The following is a 13,705-nucleotide window of genomic DNA, read 5'->3' as shown; positions in this document are numbered from 1 at the left end:
TGCATTTCACCTGCCTCGTTGGAAAGTGGGTTCAAGTAAAGGCCACTAGTACTGGTGCATCCGCGCCGATTGCCTGCCGGAACACTCCCTACTGAAACTGTGCTAACTCGATCTCAGGTCTTGCAATATCAATTTGAATTTGAGTGAAGGCAACCGCCATGGTGTACAAGGAAATTCCAACACGCAGAGTGGACAGCCAGTAACTATGAACACTGCAGATTGTAAGCACCTTGTAAAGGCTCTAGGAATCATATGGACAGCCTTTCTCAGTGTCCATCCAAGAGCATCTCTCAGCTCATTCCAGATTGCAGTCAATTTGGCCACATTCTGAACACTCTCCCCTGTCACATTGTCCCATGTCACCCTCAAAGAAAGACCACTGAAAGGTCGTCTCCTGGTGGGACTGTTTTTGGCTCTCTGTTCCACATAGGCCATTGATTAAACCTAGTCTGTCCATTTTTCGCATGCTCTATGTTTCTGATACCCACTGCACAAGGTTCTCTTCACAAGTCAGTGCGCTTTCTCTGTACAGTGCCCTTGGTACTTGAACACAGTCCCTTTACAGCAGGGACTGACAGCACTGGTTCTCGTGTGGTGATGGTATGCCAATATTCATTCACACTGAGCCTTTAATTAAATGACTTGATTGGGGTTTACAGTGAATGCATCACACCACTCAAGTCACATTAAACTAAATGTGCTAGGTACAAACTTGTTTTTCGCACTTTAAACTGAATTAATTTTCAAAGTGTCAGGTGGATTTGTACAAATACAGTGTGTTCTTTGTGAAGTTAAGTCATAACATAATGAACTTTTATTTATGTAGTGTAGGTATATCAGTCGTAACGTCTTTTAATATTCAAAAGTTAAGAATGATCACTGACTGACTGAAATAAGTACCATTGTTTTTCTGTTAATAGTCATAAAACAATGTACAATCATCTTAACACCATTAGGGTATAGTAATTTCTCGATTAATACTAATTTAGTTGGTACTTAATCCCCCTCGGTATAAAAAGGCTTTAAAAATGTGTCAATATTGAAAGCTAAGCAGTACCACATTATAAAATCTGCTCGCCAAATAAAACAGTGAATAATAATATTAATGAACTGGATAAAAAGTTAATCAATAATAGTAAAATATAATTTAGGGCTGATAATGGGGTTTCTTTGTTTAGAAAGAGATAAACAAATGGACAGTTGTGAAATGAACGAATATTAGTATCTTGTGTGAGACATTAGTGAGACAGGTGCATACCGGCCACTGACTCAAATTTTATTCCTCAGCAAATGTTAAAGAGAGATTGTTGTGAGATTTGCACTGGCAATCAAATGGTATCAGCTTATTAAACTACTGTTTACCCATCAACAAACTCAAAATTATTAGATGCTGCTTAATACGACTTGCTTTTCTCTTTTATTTTTTGTGTCTTGCTTGAACCCATGTTGAACCTTGTTTTCAAAGCATATGCCCAGCACAAAGGGAACCCATCTGGAATGAACTGATTTGAACGCAAGGCCTGTAAATGTAAGAATTCGACTGAAATGGTTCACCGTGATGGCCTCATAGTCAGGCAAAGCCAGAGAACAAGTGAAATACTGTCTAAAAACACTTCAGTATCTGACTGGCAACGCTGTAGTGGCATGTTAAAAGTCATGGATTGCAGTCTGATGGCTTTCATGACATTTGTCTCAAAACCTTTGCTTATGGTAGATTTTATAACTATATACAGTATAAAGGGGTCTTTATATTGTATGTTCTAGCAGGTATAGACTGGAGATGGAACATGAATGAGGCTTTGAGTCTGTTCTGGTAAATGCAGGGTGCGTACTGGGGAGTGAATGTGTATGCACTGTATATACATCGAATGACCTCCTCACTGACACATCCGGACCTCCTCGTCCAAACTGTGCAACAGCTTCTTCCTTCAGGCAAACACAATCTGAAGAATTCAGAAGATTCTCCTGTGCGAATCTTCATCAGCACAAACCCCTAGACCATCTGCACACCCATGTCCTGACATAGTTGATTTTTCCCCGACACATATAAAAGAAAGTCTGCACTTCACTTTGTACAAGGTACGTCACTTTAAGCAAATAACAATATACTCAAAATAGTTATTTAATTTATTACTGCTCCTGAGCTAGTGTCTAGTGTCTCTAGTCTAGTCTCCTGTGTCTCATGTTTATTATAGTTTACAGTGTAAATTATATGTCCGGTATAGATTTTTTTGTATTTATATTATGTAAAATAATATAAATAGAAAACAGTTTTAAAAACTGTAAAAAAAGTATTTACAATATACGGAATTTTTTTTTATAGCATCGTGTACATTGTCTGTGTATATTATCACCAGACTCTGGCCTGTGTACTACACTGTCTGTTTTTGCACTCATCTGTTGTATTTATCTTTTTTTTTACAAACTGGGCTGTATGTTTTATGTGGCACGGAGGTCTAGAGAGAAACGTACTTTCATTCTCCTGTATGCATAACTCACATATAGGCAGAATGACAATAAAGTTGACTTTAACTTTGATAGACATGAAAATAGGCGTTAGATGGAACAGAGCGTACAGTACTGGGTGAAAGCCAAAGATAGATGTCTGGTGTTGGCCGTAGATCAATGTTGGATGTAGACTGTGGATGCATATTGGGTGTTGGCTGTAGATTGATGTTGGATGTGGACCATAGACGCATGTTGGGTTTAGGTCATGGATGTTTGGTAAAGAACATATATGAATATTTTGGGTGTAAGCTGTAGATGGCAGAATCAGTGCACTGCAGGGGACACAAACCATGGGTCGAGCAGACTGATGGATGTATGCTGTATACTAAGGCAGATGCAGGCTTTATTTTAAACAGGGTATGGACTCTGCAGCCTGTTAGGATGGCCAACCCTTCCTTCACGCCAGGCTTCCAGAGGTATTGCTCTGGATACAAATAAAAGGTTCAGCAGACTTTTTCTTTGGCTATGCTGGGAGAGGGAGAATAAAGGCAGTGAGGCAGAGCGCCGGCAAGAGAGAAGCCGCAGGCCGTGTTCGTTATCAAAAACACATTAGCCGCCGTCGGTGTAGAGCACTGCAATAATCCCCACGCTTCTCCAAAGGCCATGTTATTAAAACGCTCTCCGTCCAGCATTGTTTGAAGGCACATCTGATTGCTGGCTGGCCAGGTATGTTTTTTGTTTTGTTTTCCTACATGGAATTGTGGTCCAAGGGCTTCTTTCATTAGCACACAGCCATCTGCTGGGGAGGACGGTGTGTTTCAACGTGATCCTGCGCTCGTGCATGCCTGGGTTTCAATCCCTCACTCCACTGCACGGTCTGCTTTATGGGACTAAGATGATGAATTACGCCTCATAAATTTCCATCTCCGCTTGTTGTTTAGTGGAAAAAATGACACAAATAAAGATTCATACCCGCAATAAACAATTCTGCTGTCTGTCAATATCATGGTAATAAGAGCCCCAAATCTGGCATTTTTCTCCTGCTAGGCTTTAAAGGGGAGAATGAAAGTGCCACATGTGCTTGCCTATGAAAGTGAAGATATGAAAAAGGGCAGATTTTTTTTTTTTACTATTTGCTATCATATTAGTGGTGGTCTTGGCACTTGGAAGACATCAATTTTAAGTGTCTACTACTTTTATTTGAAACAAATAAAAGTAAAAGAAGAAAAAACTTTTTTCATGATGTGTTCTGGTCTGCAGTGGACTCAGCAACTAGTAATGAAAAATATGTGGGTTAATGTAGACAACCTCAGAGATTTTGGCGCCCGGTTCTATCTGGACCAGTTAATTCACCATGTGAACCAGTCATTTTGGTTCCGTAATCCAATTTTTGCATCTTCATTTGCAATGAAAAATAGTCATTTTGGCTCCTGAACTCCCAGCTTACCTTAAGGCCACACTTTACAGTAAGTCCCACAGATCCCTGGTTAACACAGCTGGGGGCTTTCTCTAGTCATCCCTGTTAAGCAGGGAGAAGAATCCCTTTTGCTAATGCACACAAGTAGCATCAGAGTATGTGGAACCATTTAGAAAATTAAAATGGTGACGGGAAGAAACGGACTCATCATAACGGTGATTTGGGATTTTTTTTATTGCTCTTTCTGTGCTTTCTCTGTTTTTTCTCTCTGCTCTGCTCTTTGGCTCATACCTTTGTTTTGTTATCCCTCTCTTGTCTCTTCTCTCTGCCTCCCTAACTGCCAGTTGAAACATATTGCGGACCCAGTGGGACACGAGGCAGTCTCATACCCACCGGTGGAGTCTGAGGGCAAGCGGCGGGAAGCTTTTGTTATGATCTGTGTGGCAAGGACGAAAGGGGCTGGGGCACCTGCCCAGACTCCTCGATCCCCTCGGAGTCAGTGGCGTGGTGGTCCGGAAATGCGGGCCAGCTCCCAGCAAGGCTGCGTCCGACTCTGCTTGTTTGCACGACCTGCTGCCGGAGAGGAGGAAGCCCACCTCCGGACCTGGAGACGGAAGGGTGTTCGGATCCCTGTCATTCCAGGAGGGGAGGGGATGACATGGGACTCGGCATACGTAGCCATGGAGATGGGATGCAATGCGGTGTGACCAGTGACTGTGCTTTTATGTCCAGTACTAACGTCATATGCCCGGAGTGATGAAAGTCAGTCACCACATTGAACACACAGCGTCTCTTGCCAGACCGTGTCCATCTGACAGTCTTCCTTTGTGTCCTTCCCCATCTATAAACACTGGAAATACCGAGCTGCTCACTGGTGTCTCAAAGCCATGCAGACCAAGGCTTCTGCTGTCACGGTTCCACAGCTATGTAAAGTGAGATGTGAGAAGTTCTTCTGTTTGTTCACCATGAAGTTCCTTCAACAAGGCTTATGCTCAGGAAGACCCACTGCAAGAGGGTGGAAACTGGTGTACAGTATGTGGGTGAGTTAGTCCTCAGGTTAAATAATGGCCTCATTTTGTGCCCCGCAAGCCTCATGCATCACGTCCTGTAGTAAACCCTTGCAGGACACAGCATGAAGTGCAGGCCTTAGCAAAAAAAGAAGCCTCAACTGGATAAAAACCCGTTTTCATCTACGGGATCTGCCAAGCAGGAGAAAGACACTTCCCATTAAGCTCTTGGCATGTGAACCATTGCTATATAAAACTGAATAAAATCCACATGAAAGAACCTACAGGGGGGAAACATCCTAAAAAAACACTTATCTGCTACATCAAGGCCATGCAAGGATGCTGAGCAGCTCCATGGTTGGTGTCAGGCAATGTGTACCAATAGTTACCACTATAGTGGGATCACGAGAGTTTAGTCCTCGTCAGATATGGAACCTGAGTCCCTCTGAGCCACACTCACGATTACCTGGCCCACCCTTCCTACTGTCATACTTCACAGAGAGAGGTTTATTCAACAGAACAGCGAAGTTTTCCGCCTGTGGGCCAAGTCTCCATGCCAGCCTCTTGCCATTAATCCTCTTAACGGGAATCTTCTTCCTTGGCTTGGTTCTCAAGAGGATGCTTGCTGACATTACTAATGCACAACCCTTCCAATTCACCCATCACTCCCTATCTCACCACCCTTGCACTTACTTGTCTCCCTTACCCCCTCCCACCCTGTCTCATCAGCTAACCCCATCATCTGAATTAGGTATGTTTACAATGTATGTTTCTACATCTATGGTATAGGTGTATGATATGCATTTGTGTGTGTGTGTGTACCAGGATATGTATGTGTTGGCTCTCCTTACGAGCCAGCTGTTCTGACCGGTACATTTAGCCCAATCAGAAAAAAGGTGCCAATGCTGCCTTCATTTCAACCAGAGATCAATGAAGAGGTCTCCCTGTAAACTGGAACCATCTGTTAATGTATATACCTTTCATATAAATCGAAATGGATCTCATTAAACTGGTCAAACAAATTTACGAAAAGATCCGACAGTATCAAAAGTCAAAGGTTGCGAACATTCTGAGCTCTTTTCCTTCCACAGAAATGTATGTGTAGATGCTTCGTAGAGGTCATCTAAAAAAGGTTTTGACTGCTCTAATAAGCAGCAGTTGGAAGGATTCGCATCACATTTAAAATTCCACACTAGTTTATCCACTCATGTGCTCACTTATTTTCTGGGAAATCTGCAGTAAATTATTGCCTTTTTTCACAAAAACACTCAAATACTTATTATGTTAGTAATAACATCAGGACTAATAAGCATCCTTGCTAAAGGTAATCAGAACAGCCTATTTACAGTTGGTTTAAGTGTGTTTTATTTAGTTAAAGTATTTACTGAAATTTTTGGGCAAATCCATGAACAAAACCTCTTTTTGCAATCTCACATGACATCTGTGAGCATTTTTGACAGTGTGTTTCCATACAAACCTTTCAAATAACAGAAATCTAGAGAGAAGGTCTGACCAAAGCAAATGAAGATGCATATAAAAAAAAAGAGCAGACGACAAGTCAAAGTAACAAAAGAGAAATAATAGGGTTGAGCCAAAATGCCCCCTCCCTGCCCAACCAACACCAGCCTCTGCTTTTCGGATGACTGCCCCTGTTCCGGTGACATCATGTGACCCGTGATGTGTATATCCTCCCCCAAGGAGCATCACACAGCAGACACATATGACACACCCCCCGGCTCTGAGTGCCCCCCCACACCCGTTCTCTGCACCCCCTCAGGAACCCATCCACATCTAGACCTTTCCGCCCAGTGAGCACAGTCCTCTGCCCCCCCAGCAAGATCAGTTCCTTGCCTTCCTTCAGGGATTCACAGGGAAAAGTGTTTCTCGAAAAATAAAAGCAAAACAAAAAATGCTTGCAGAAACACATTTGCATCATATGAAAATCTTTTTATGCATCCTAAAAAGGCCATTCTGGAAACGTAGGTTTCCTGCTGCTCTCTCTCTACTAAATATATTATATGCTTTGTTTTTGTGTACATGTAGGCATTCCAGTAGTAAAAAGTGAGCTCTACTCATGTACTGATTCCAGCAACAATCCTCTGAATTTGGTTTATGTGTTCATTGCAACAGTATATCTCTGATTTATGTTCATGTAGTCAAAATTCAACCTAGGCACATGTAGTCTATATTCATGCATTCATTTTAGCTGCAAATTTATAAGATGTATTTATATATTCATTTCGGCAGTAAATCTGAGTTTAGTTCATGCAGTCAATCAAGCAACGCACTTGAGCTCTGCTTGCGTAGTCATCATAAAATTTAACAATCTGTTTACTCTAAGCCCAAGTGTTCACTTTACCTGTAAACTAAACGGTTACATTTATGTATTCATTCCAGCAATGTGCACGTGAATTTTTGTTCATGTAGTCATGCTAGCATTAAAACTCAAAGTTATGCTGAAATAGCTGTTGAAGCAACATACTAATGAGCTGTGTTCATGTTGCCGCTATAGCAATAAATATCAGAACTCGGTTCATTTAATCACTCACTTGCTGGTTAAACTGAAATTAAACCAGCTGTCCTTGTCAGGGCCAACGGGCTATGAAGCCTATTTCAGATTCTCCAGCCGTTAGTCTAGGTGGGGTACACCCTGGACAAAATGTAAGTCCATCACAAGGTAGCCACACATATGCATTCTCACCAATGAGCAATTTAGAGTCACCAACTAACTTGAAACTAATGTGTTTGGATTGTGGGAGGATACAAGTGCATCCAGAGGAAACCTGCAAAGACACAGGGACAACATGCAGGCTTCACACAGGCTGGGCTAGATTCAAAACTGTGCCCGAATAGCGTAGGTGCTGTGAGGCAACAGCACTACCCACTGCGCCACTGTGCCAACCTTCATTTAAGTCACATACGTAATACTAGGTGTTGTTAGGTGTTTCATCGAGCCAAATGGGGAGGCACTTTCAAGGGTATGGCACCCCTGGCCTAACACACTGACTCACCAGAATGGAACTCGACTCACACGGCTGGGGATGGGGGGCGTCACGGTTCTGCTGCCTCAGTACAAATGTTTTACTACAGCTCCTTCCAGGTCAACAACAAAATCCATCTAGAGGTGAGCGTTCCTTTCGATGACCCCATATCAGAGCAGGTCTGGCTAACCCTTACGCTTATTGCCGTAGCTCGGAAAGGTCATGCAAAAAGAATCTTCCTATAGGAGAGGACAGGATCGTAAAAAAATAACCAGCATGAACATAACGGGCAGCATGTGCCAAGTGGTTGGACAGCACAGAGGTGGCGCATGGGCTCCAATTAGCCTGAGCACCCTTTGAAAAGACTCAGAGACCCGGGCTGATCCAGTCCCGGGGCTCTGCGTGTGGACCTTCAGGAAGTGCACTTGAAGCGCACCAAAAGCAAAACATGCAGAGTGGGTCATGATATGTGGCTCATTAGAGCGATGGGAAAGACCAAGAAATAAGACACAAAAGTTAGTTTTTCCACTCAAATGTAAGTGAAGCAAACACCCACAAGTTGGCCAGTGCAGAAACTCATTACCCGGCCAACTGGCTGACCGCTGCTAAGCATGACTGTGACTTCAGTCTCACAGATAACTCAACCAAATTAGTAGTTAAATTTAACTCTTATTAAGAACTTGAGGATGAAGAAAGATAACTGGGAACAAGAAGCGCATCATTATGGCGAGTGCCGGAAATGACAGTGTTGCAGGGTATTGCTTCACTGTCAGATGCAAAGCAGGATGAACCCAACTAAGCAGAAGATCTGCGATAACTCAGCTATGGAGAAGGGACAAGACAAGAGAGTTCTTGTGATCATGTGGTGAAAAGTGTGACACGCTTCCTCCTGAACCAAACGCAGTTAAGGGACTCAAGGGATGGAGCTGCTTTATAAGAAATGAACACGTTAAAAAAATAAACAAAACAATTTCTGAGTATGATACATCCTAAACTGTAAAAACAAGCTTTTTAATGAAAAGGGAACATTACTTATATCAAAAGAAGTTATAGCATGTAAGAACATCAACGATACCTGCATGTTGACTCAATCTATTTATTGAATGATGTCTCTCTTAAGTGTACTTACTTCATTACCACTGCTATCTTAAGGCATTAAGGTTAATGGTCCATTGTACAATTATTCCAGTTTCGTTCACAGTGTTAATGTAGCGTCTGCTGTGACCTTATCGTAAGCTTACCCGTGTCTTATCTTTGGCAACGCTTTCCCGTCTGGCCTGTAAAACAGCCCACAAACCGAAAGAGGAAACTGGGAAGAAAAACCGTTTCAGGGGAATGAGAGGGATCAGGGCAAGTTGTGTGTGTGTGTGTGTGTGTGTGTGTGTGTGTGTGTGTTTGGGTGGTTAGGACAAAAGGGTCTGAAGGGGAGATGACATTGCACGTTACAGGTCACTACTTGAATGCTTTACTGAGGACATCCAGTTATGTGTCCTCTCAATCCTAGGATAGAATGACGGTGTGTTCGCGGAGGGGACAGAGAGGCTCAGTTGAGAGCAGCACGCGTGTGCGTCAAGGTTAGATGGATGACTGACAATGCATGTACGATATAATATGTGTAAAAACTATGCTGGGGATGCGGGGGTTATGTATCCGTGTGCAGTGTGCGTGTGTGTCTGGGGATGGTTCATGGTTGAATGGTCTTCTGTGTGTGTTTATGAGTGTGTTAATGTTGCTGCCACCATGATTGACAGTGCTGCTCGGAGGCCAGCCTGTGAATCTGGGACAGGTCAGGGTAGAGGAACCCAGAGGGTCCACCATCGCCTGTTTCCTGTGACCCTTCCCCTTACGTTGCAGTTCATTCCCAGATGTCCAGCTGTGCCAAAGTGCCCTTCCCTTCAGGACCAGAACTGTCCCCACTAGCCTCGCATTTACATTGTCTTTTTTGGAATAATACTTCTAAGCCTAAGCAGGTGCTTCGACACAAACGCAGCTTTATACTTGTGCCTATTTACAGGTGCTCTTCGAATTACGATATATGCGACTTACGAGCATCCAAACAGCTGTCCCTTTAACCATATATTGTTTTCAAGTCCAAACCTTTGGTCATAACATCTGACAACCCCTCCATTTTCTGTGTGATAACTTTGGCCTTGGGTCTCAGTCAGCGTTTGGTTGTCTAGCAGCAACTGTTTTGTTTACAAAACTTTTCCTTTGTGATTCAGTCTGTTAGCAAGTGGCAACCAGAGCGTTCTGGTGGTGCAGAAAAGAAAAAGTGAAATCAAATGATTTCGAAATGAGAAAAAAGTGTTATCATTTTAGAAAAGTGAAAACAACAGTACAACATGAAAATATAACTTTACTATTTTACTGTGTATGAGTTTTATTCAATATTAGTATTATTTTAATATGAATAATGTGAAATTAGTGCAAAAAATATAATGCTGCCTATTAAAGTACAATGTAATATACAAGCATGTTAATTGTTTATGCATCCTGACAATTTCTAATAAGAGGATTTGTGACTGATGACAAAGTCGACTTACGCTGAGGTTGTTAGAACAGAACTCTGTCATAAGCCGAGGCCCACTTGAATATAGCTAGATACTTTCTAAAGGGTCTCTGCATTTATCAAATGCCTTTCCATCATGGAATATGACGCCAAGCTCTTCTGGTCCTGAGCCCAGTTACTCATCCACAAGTTATTTCCTCCCCCACAGCGAAACTAAATATGGTTCTATGAAACCAGTCCTCTAGCTGTGTTAACGGCTTAAACCTGAAGTTTTGTATACAACTTTATGTCTAATTTAAGCTTTTTTTTTTTTGCTCAGGCAGTGGTAAACTCTGATTGTTGGGCGGACATGAGAATGGGACTGAGTTCCCGACAGACTGCAGGGGTCATAAGCACACAGTCAGCACGTTTGTGGGTTTCCTTATCCCCGTTGCTCTATTGCCCAGGAAGCGATGAAACAAGCAATGCGGAAACAATTTCATCGCCACATTCACCATTGTCCGGCTGTCCATTTCATGTCTCTTTTGTCCTTACGATGTCTATTCCCCTGCCTGTAGAGTTCATCAGATGGAAGACTGAAGAATCAAAAGCTAGCAAAAGGCCATGTGGGCAAGGAAGGGTTCTAAGCAGCTCTATTTTTCCACTGGACTGATCCAGCATCCTCCTCTACCTAGTCTGGGGAGCTTGAGGAGAACACAGACTAAGACCCCTTGCGGTCACTGAGATTTTTACAGAGGTAAAACTCCTTGCAGAAGACGGCCAAGGATCTGCTGCTGGATCGCACAAGTAGGCAAGCAGCTGGGTACAGGCAAATGACCGTAGAACAGAGAATGCACCCATATCATAAATGACAATGTCATGTCTTCTGTCCAGTCCTGGGAACAGTGTCCTATAGCTACAACTATAGCTGTGGATACTAAAGACGATACTTATCTTTCTAGCCATACAATATGCAAAAGCTACTAAGAGATACGGATTAATGGATTTCTCATTAATTAGTTTTCTTAGGGGTGGGTTGATTGGATTACATTGTCTTCTACAGAAGAGACACACACACCAATGATCCGTGTAATTCCAGTGTTCCTGATCTGTAAGAAGATTGTCCTGCAGCCATATGCACTGCCATGAGCTGCCAGAGCTAGATGTCCATAGGAAGCGTGGAAGTGTAACTAGCACCAAGGCCGTTGTGGTCCTTCTGCGTTGCAGGTCAGTACAGATCAGTTCAAAGGGAGAAAAGGCAACATGATATCACGTCCAGTAGAGGACGCGAGTAGCACAGGTGTTTGTGAATGACTTGGAACCAAAAAGTTACAGGTTCAAGTTGCCACGAGGGTTGGAGACGATGTTGAGAAATACCACGCTGCTGGTTAATTGGGTAAAATGGAAATTTTTAAGCCTTGTGTTAAAACTGTTGAGCTGTTTAATTATTTAGAGCGAAACAGGCAGAACTAGTAAGCCAGGGAACATCACCAGGCTTCATTAGTAATGATCCCACAGTAGTGGTTTCATGGTAATAATTAATTACTGGTGTCATTGTGTTCCTCGCACCTGGCATAGGCGACAGCGTGAGGCTGAAAACTCATACGCAGTCACACATAGTATATGTCCCTGTTTGCCTTTAATTAAACAAAGCTGCTTCCCAGGAAATGGCCAGCTTTAGTCTGAGCTGAGTAGGTAGGACAAACCCAAGTTTATCGCCAATCACACCTTCAAGGTTCATTTATAGTCTCCTCGGGTCTCTTAACAGACATACACTCAAAAAAGTAACAGTCACATTGATTTATTCAACCACTATATCAGTTTTCCAAGCTACGCATTTCAGGAATCTATTGAAATCCCTGCTTACTTTGGTCAACTTAAACATTCTGAAAAGATGAACGAACGTTCCTGGGATGGATCGAGTATATTTCCATAACACAAGAAAGGATAGAGCGAGTTGACCAAATATGTGTGTAAAGTAATTCTTTGGTTCTGCCTGAGGTGAAAACCCAGGTGAAGGCTACCACACTCATTGAAGAAATAAATAAAAAATAAATAAAAACAACAAGGAATCAATAGCTACTGATGGTGTGAGGTCAGGATGAGACACTGCGTGTGCTGTCTCATCTCCTCGCTCTCTTGCTGACTGCCTGGAGCAATTGAACAGTGGAGAAGGTGGCCTCCGCATTCTCGCTGTCCTACACCGTACTCAGAATTTCACAAAGTAGGCTTGTGATGGTGCAGTGGTGCATCCTACCAGCTATTATCATAGCCACCCCAACGCAAATCAAACCAACCTGGAAACACCACCCCAGGGCACTGGATGCTGCTGCTCGGTCTACAGGCAGTAGGCCCGTGTGTAGGCGGAGTGAACACCACAACACATGCATCTGTACATACTCATAACAGCCATATCCCCTGCTCACACATCTCTCGTTCTCTCCCATTCTTCCTTTATATGCAGTCTTTTATTGGATTACCACAGCAATGCACATCCTCATACAGAAACACAGGCAAGCATGAGCGCGGCTTGCACTGAGCATAATAAGAGAAGGTAAACAAACACATGCCTTTTCATACTCGGGTGGAAGCCACAGTCTAGCCTCCCTTTCTTGGGTGAGACTGCAGCAGCTTTCCTGTTGAGGACAGAGCACAAAATGCTCCAGGTTCAAAAAGGGATACGTTCACAGGTTCGAGGTCACCAGGATGCCATCGCTGACACCTCTGACAAAACGTAAAGGCCTAACCCATCCACCCACCCAACACTGGGGTCATCTCTCCTCCCCACCGGACCGCATTGATTGAACTGTGAACTGGGATTTCGGCATCCTTTCGGTTGGGATACCACCAACAGCACGAGGAATGACGGGAACGTGGGATATGGGTTGCAGGGATGAAGAGGGATTTGGGGTGCTGGAGAACCAAGGAGAAAGACAAGCTTTTTTCTTTTTCCCCCACTATACATTTTTTCCAGCCATTCTTAAAATGCAAGCTTTCTCTATAAGCTCCTTGTAGTGCAAATCACATTTTAATTAGGTCTATCCCCTGCTAACAATCTGCTTCCTGCTCTGGGTCCGACCGGATTACCTGCTGCGGTCCCATCCACCTAAGCGGCTCAGCTCCAGCTCTTTAACCGTGTACCTGCTGGCCTGTTCAGGCCAGCCAAATCCCCTTCTGGCCCTCCCTACCCTTCTGGCTCTGAACGGACCTTAATAATAGGCTTTTCTGCTTCCAGAGATAACAGTCTCTAACCAGGCAAACCTCTGCTGCCTCCCAGCCGTGCGACCCACAAAAGCAACACTGCGGTGCACACGCTCCATTGGTACCTCTTCTTTGCAGGGGGAAGTTCTGTTTTTCCTTTGTC

The 13,705-nt window shown here is 43.3% G+C and overlaps 1 protein-coding gene across 3 annotated transcripts in view; it reads right to left on the bottom strand.

Moving 5' to 3' along the window:
* pcdh1b (protocadherin 1b) overlaps positions 1-13,705 on the bottom strand; it is a 141,123-nt gene that overhangs the window by 25,532 nt on the left and 101,886 nt on the right. The gene's annotated exons all lie outside the window — the stretch shown is intronic.

The sequence above is a fragment of the Scleropages formosus genome, chromosome 13, assembly GCF_900964775.1.
Source record: "Scleropages formosus chromosome 13, fSclFor1.1, whole genome shotgun sequence".
Lineage (NCBI taxonomy): Eukaryota > Metazoa > Chordata > Actinopteri > Osteoglossiformes > Osteoglossidae > Scleropages > Scleropages formosus.
This window is presented reverse-complemented; position numbering and strand designations above follow the sequence as displayed.